This window comes from Canis lupus, chromosome 30, assembly GCF_011100685.1.
Source record: "Canis lupus familiaris isolate Mischka breed German Shepherd chromosome 30, alternate assembly UU_Cfam_GSD_1.0, whole genome shotgun sequence".
Lineage (NCBI taxonomy): Eukaryota > Metazoa > Chordata > Mammalia > Carnivora > Canidae > Canis > Canis lupus.
The window spans coordinates 20,439,529-20,446,952 of NC_049251.1; positions in this window are offsets into that span (position 1 = coordinate 20,439,529).

Genomic DNA, 7,424 nt, shown 5'->3' on the forward strand with positions numbered 1-7,424 from the left:
ATGACCTGAGCTGAAGGCAGATGCTCAACCACTAAGCCACCCAGATGCCCCAAGAACAGACAATTAAACAAAATTAGGAAAAGTCCAACAAGGAGATAGCAACCAGCAAAAAATATATGCATAGGTAAATACTCAAATGAATAAATGAAACAAATCCTAGAGATGAAAAATATAATAACTGAACTGAAGAATTCAATAGAGTTCAAAAGTAGACAAGAAGTCTCAAACAATAACCTTACACCCAAAGGAACAGAAAAAGAAAGCCCAAAGTAAGTAGAAGGAAGGCAATAGAAAGCAGAAATAAATGAAATGGAGACTAAATAAATAGAACTGATCAGTGAAGCCAAGAATAGCTATTTATTTGAAAAAAAAAGACAAAATTGATAAACCTTTAAGATGGATTAATCAAAACGAGAGGGGGAGAGAGAGAGAGAGAGGACTCAAAATCAGAAATGAAAGAGGATAAATAACAACTGACACCACAGAAACACAAAGGATTGTAAAAGAATACTATGAAAAGTTATACGCCAATAAGTTGGACAACCAAGAAAAAATGGATTACTTCTAGAAACATATAACCTTCCAAGACTGAATCAAAAAGAAATAGAACATTTGTACAGACCAATTACTAGCAATGAAATGAAACCAATGATTGAAAATTTTATTACAAACAAAAGTCCAGGACGACATGGCTTCACAGGTGAATGCTGCCAAACATTTAAAGAAAAGTTAATTTCTATTCTCCCTAAACTACTCCAAAGAGTAAAAGAGGAAGGAAACCTTCAGCAAATTCATTCTATGAAGCCAGCATTACCCTGATATGAAAATCAGATAAGGACACTACAAGAAAGAAAGAAAGAAAGAAAGAAAGAAAGAAAGAAAGAAAGAAAGAAAGAAAGAAAGAAAGAAGGAAGGAAGGAAGGAAGGAAGGAAGGAAGGAAGGAAGGAAGGAAGGAAGGAAGGAAGGAAGGAAGGAAGGAAGAAAGAAAGAAAACCAAAGGCCAATATCTGATGAATAGAGATACAAAAGTCCTCAACAAAACAACAAACCAAATCCAACAATACATTAAAAAAATTATTCATTATGATCAAGTGGGATTTGTTCCTAAGATGCAAGAATGGCTCAATATTTGAAAATCAATCAATATGAAAAATCACTTCAACAAGAATAAAAATCATATTTTTTAATAGATGCAGAAAAAGCGTTTGACAAAGTACAACAACCATTCATAAAAGAAATCCTCAACAAAGTAGATTTAAAGGGAACATGCCTCAACATAATAAAGGCTATATGTGAAAACCCACAACTAAGGGTATATACAAAAAATCCATATCCTAAATAAGGAAAAGTTGAGAGATTTTTTTCTATGGTTAGGGATGTTCACTTTAACACTGTTACCCTTAATGTAGTACTGGAGTTCCTAGCCACAGCAATGGGACAACAAAAAGAATAAAAGGCATCCAAATCAGCAAGGAAGAAGTCAAGTTTCCACTATTTGCCAATGATAAGATATTATATGTAGAAAACCCTAAAGACTCCATCAAAAACTACTAGAACTCATAAAAAAGTTCAGTAAAGTTGCAGGATGCAAAATCAATGTATAGAAAACTGTTGCATTTCTGTATACTAACAATGAAGCAGAAGAGATTAAGAAAACAGTCCAAAAACAATAAGATACCTAAAAATAAATCTAACCAAAGAGGTAAAAGGCCTCTACTCTGAAAACTGTAAAATGTTACTAAAAGAAATTAAAGATGACACAAAGATATGGAAAGACACTTCATGCTCATGGATTTGAAGAACAAATCTTGTGAAAATGTCTATACTTTTATATTTAATGCAATCCCTATCCAAATACTAACAGTATTTCTCACAGAACTAGAACAAGCAATCCTAATATTTCTATGGAACCACAAAAGACCCCAAACAGGCATAGGAAACCTTTAAAAAGAAAAAGCAAAGCAGGAGGCATCACAATTCTAGACTTCAAGTTATATTACAAAGCAGTAGTCATCAAAACAGCATGGTACTGGCACAAAAATAGACACACAGATCAACGGAACAAAATAGAAAACTCCTAAGCGAACCCACAACTATATACTCAATTAATCATTGACAAAGCAGGAAAGAATATCCAATGGGAAAAAGTCTCTTTAACAAATAATTTTGGGAAAACTGGACAGCAGCATGCAAAAGAATGAAACTGGATGACTTTCTTACACCATACATAAAAATAAACTCAAAACCTGAAACCATAAAAATCCTAGAAGAGACCACAGGCAGTAATTTCTCTGACATCAAAAATAGCAACATTTTTCTAGATAGGTCTCCTAAGGTAAGGGAAACAAAAGCAAAAATAAACTAGTGGGACTACATCAAAACAAAAAAGCTTCTGCACAGTGAAAACCAAAAGGTAACCTATGGAATGGGAGAAGATATTTGCAAATGACCTGTTTAATAAAGAGTTAGTATCAAAAATATAAAAGAACTTAGAGGGACACCTGGGTGGCTCAGCGGTTTAGCGCTGCCTTCATCTCAGGGTGTGATCCTGGAGTCCTGGGATCGAGTCTCACATCGGGCTCCCTGCATGGAACCCACTTCTCCCTCTGCCTACGTCTCTGCCTCTCTCTCTGCCTCTCTCTCTCATGAATAAATAAATAAAATCTTTTTAAAAAAAAGGACTTAGAAAATTCAACACACCCAAAACAAATAATTCAAATAAAAAATAGTTGGAGGACCTGAATAGACATTTTCCCAAAGAAGACATACAGATGGCTAACAGACACATGAAAGGATGCTCAACATCACTGATCATCAGGGAAATTCAAATTAAACTTATAATGAGATATCATCTCATATCTGTCAAAATGGCTAAAATCAATAACACAAAGGCTAACAGACATTGGCAAGAATGTGGAGAAAGGGAAACCCTCTTGTACTATTGGTGGGAATACAAACTAGTGCAGCCAGTGTGGAAAACAGCATGGAGTTTTCTCAGAAAGTTAAAAATAGAACACCTTACAATCCAGCAATCATGCTACAGGGTATTTACCCAAAGAATATAAAAATACTAATTACATCCTGATGTTTATAGCAGCATTATCTTCAATAGCCAAATTATGGAAATAACCCAAGTGTTCATCAACTGATGAATGGATAAAGAACAATGGATTATTATTCAGTCATTAAAAAAAGAATGAAATCTTGCCATTTACAACCACATGAATGGAGCTAGAGAGTATTATGCTAAGGGAAATTAGTCTGTAGGAGAAAGATAAATACCAGATGATTTCACTCATTGTAGAATTTAAGAAACTAAACAAATGAGAAAAGGGACCCCCCCCAAAAAAAAGAGGAAGGGGAAACCAAGAAACAGACTCTTAACTATAGATAACAAATTGATGGCTATCAGAATGGAGGTGGGTGGGGGGGACAAGTTAAATAGGTGATAAGGATTAAGGAGGGCACTTGGAATGAGCACCAAGTGTTGTATGGAAGTGTTGAATCACTATATTATACACCAGAAACTAATATTACACTGTATGTTATCCAACCAGAATTTAGGCAAAAACCAAAAAAAAAATATATATATATTGTTATGAATACACTTAACCAAGGAGTTGAAAGTTCTCTACTGGGTAAACTGCAAGAGATTGATGAAAGAAATAAAAACAAATACATAAATAGGAAGGTATCTGTGTTCATTTCTTTGGAAGAATATTGTTAAAATGTCAATACTACCAAAAGTCATCTATAGATTCAATGTGATTCCTATAAAGGTTTCAGTGGCATTTTTGCAGTAGAAAACACACTCATAAAATTTATATGGAACAACAAAAAACCCCAAGTATCCAAAGAAATCCTGAGAAAAAAGGAAAAAGGTAGGAGGCATTATATTTCCTGATTTTGAGCTACTATAAAGCTGTAATAATCAAAACAGTATGGTATTGGCAAAACAAACAAACAGATGGATGAATGGAACAGAATCAAGAGCCCAGAAATAAACATGAGCATATATAGTCAACTAATATTTTACAAGGGAGTCAAAAATACACAATGGAGAAAATACAGTCTTCAGTAAATGGTGCTGGTATCATTAGATATTTTATGCAGAAGAACAAATTTGGACTCTTGTCTTATAAGGCTCACAGAACTTAAAATAAATTGAAAATTTAAATGTAAGACCTGAAACCACAGAAGTCTTAGAAGAAAACATAGGAATAAAATACTTGACATGGGTCTTAGTCATTTTTTCTTCTATGTGACACCTAAAGCACAAGCAAAAAATAAGAAATAAACAAGTGGGACTTTGGCACCTGGCTGGCTCAGTCGGTTGAGCATCTGCCTTCAGCTTGAGTCATAATCTCAGGGATCAAGTCCTACATAGGCTCCCTTCTCAATGAAGAGTCTGCTTCTCCCTCCCCCTCTTTGTGTGTTCTCTCTCTCTCTTTCTCACTCTCTCCCTCTCTTAAATACATAAATTGTTAAAAAAAAAAAAAAGTAGGACTACATCCAACCTAAAAGCTTCTGTACAGCAAAAGAAACAATCAACAAAGTAAAATGCCAACCTGTGGAATGGAAAAAATGTTTGTAAATTATGTATCTGATAAGGGGTTAATATCTAAAATACATAAAGAACTCATACAACTTAATAACTAAAAACCTCCAAATAATCTACCTAAAAACTGGGCAGATAAATGAATAGACATTTTTCCAAAGAAGATACATAAAAGCCAACAGATCCATGAAAAGGTATTCAACATCACTAGTCATTAGGAAAATGCAAATTAAAACTAGGGGTGCCTGGGTGGCTCAGGTGGTTAGGTGTCTGCCTTCAGCTCAATTCATGATTCATGGTCCTGGGATCAAGCCACACATAGGGTTCCTTGCTCAGCTGGGAGCCTGCTTCTCCCTCTTCCTCTACCTGCTGTGTGCTCTTGTGAATGCACTTTCTTTCTGTCTCTATGTGTGTCAAATAGATAAAATGAAAATAAATATAGATAAAATAAAAATAAATAAAACTGCAATGAGGTGTTACCTCATTCCTTTGGAATGCCAATAATTAAAAAGACAAAAAATAAAAAATGATGGGATGGATGTAGAGAAAAGGAAACTTTTGTGCACTGTTGGTGGGATTGTAAATTAGTACAGCCACTATGAAAAACAGTATGAAGTATCCTCAAGATATTTATTTAAAATAAAGTAGCATATGATCAGGAATTCTACTTCTGGGAATATATCCAAAGCAAACAAAAATATTAAAAGCAACAAAATTCTAACAAAAAGATCTGCAGCATCACATTCATAGAAACATTGTTTCCAATAGCCAAGGCATGGAAACAACTTCCTTGTCCATTAATGGATGTGGAAGTTCTGACACACACACATCGGAATAGAATTCAGACATAAAAAATGAGGAAATCTGCCATTTGCAAAAATACAGGCAGACCCTGAAGGCATTATAGTAAGTGAAAAAAGTCAGACTGAGAAAGACAAATGCTGTATGATACCACTTATGTGTGGAATCTAAAAAACAAAAACAAAAACCAACTCATAGAAAACGATCAGACTTGTGATTACCAGAGGCTATTGGTGGAAGGAAGGAAAATGGAAGAAGATGGTAAAAGATACAAACTTCCTGTTTTAAGATAAGTAAATACTAGGGATGCCGTGCACAACAACAAGATAACTATAGTTAATGCTTCTGATAAGAAAAAAAATGTAAAAAAAGATGTCCTTCTAAGTTTATATGAATAATGCCTAGGATAGATGATTTTTTTTTTAGGATAGCTGATGTTTATACAAAGGTAAATCTGTTCTTTTTTAAAATGCACTTTCCTCTACTACCCAAATTTATTTTTTAAATTGTATTTATTTATTTGACAGAGAGAGAGAGCGCACAAGCAGGCAGAGTGCACCCAGAGGCAGAGGCAGAGGAAGAGGCAGGCTTCCTGCTGAGCAGGGAGCTCAATGTGAGGCTCCATCTTAGGCCCCTGGGATCATGACCTGAGTCAAAGAAGACACTTAACTGAACCACCCAGGTGCCCCCACTATTACCTGATTTAATAGTGAAAATAAATGAACATTTAATAGTGAAAATAAATGTACATAATCTGCTTTCCTAAAAAAATATCCTCAGACTGAAATATGCATTGTTGTTTGAGGAAATGTGATATCCAACATATTATGAAGAGGTAATATCTAAAATTACAAATAATTAAATGTACATTTCTGTGACATTAGATGCTTTCTTCTTTTTTTTAAGATTTTATTTATTCATGAGAGACACAGAGAAAACGAGAGGCACAGATAACAGGCAGAGGGAGAAGCAGGCTTCATGCAGGAGCCTGATGTGGGAGTCAATCCCGAGTGTCCAGAATCAGCCTTGGGCGGAAGGCAGACGCTAAACCACTGAACCACCCAGGGAAACCCAGATGCTTTCTTTATGTCTATTATTACTTCACTATTGTTAAGATACGGAAGTTAATTTCTAAAATGATGCCCTTTAAAAAAAAAAAAACTCCAAATTAAAGTTCTATAGAAAAGTTGACAGTATATCTTGAGTTCTCATCACAAGGAGAAAATTTTTTTACATTTCTTCTTTTATTTTTTTAAATATTTTATTTATTCATGAGAGACAGAGAGAGAGGCAGAGACACAGGCAGAGGGAGAAGCAGGCTCCACGCAGGGAGCCTCACGTGGGACTCGATTCCCCGGTCTCCAGGATCAGGCCCTTGGCTGAAGGCGGTGCTAAACCGCTGAGCCACCTGGGCTGCCCCATTCTTTTATTTTTATTACCATTTATATGGTAACGGATGTCAGCTGAACATATTATGGTAATCATTTGATAAGATATGTAAATCAAACCATTATCTGTATGTCTTAAGTTTATACTGTATATATTGTTTCTCATAAAACTGGGGAAAAAAATCTCACAAGAGGTTTTCACCACTCCTAAAATAAACATTGATTTCTTTGACTTGGCCATAGAAATATGTTTCTAATTACGTCTTCTCTGGCAAAGGAGACAAAAACGAAATTAAACTATTGGGACTACATAAAAATAAAAACCTTTTGCACAGTGAAAGAAACTGTCAACAAAAGACAACCTACTGGATAGTAGAATGTATTTGTAAATGATATACCCAATAAAGAGTTAATATCCAAAATATATTAAACATAAATTTATAACTCAACTACAAAATGGGCAGAGGACCTGAATGAATAGAGATTTTTTCCAAAAGACATACAGATGGCCAATAGATGAGAAGATGATCAACATTACCAGTTATCAGGGAAATACAAATCAAAACCACAATGAGTTATCATCTACACTGGTCAGAAAGGCTAACATCTAAAACACAAGAGATAACAAGCATCAGTGAAGATGTGGAGATAAAGGAACCCTTGGGTGTTGTTGGCA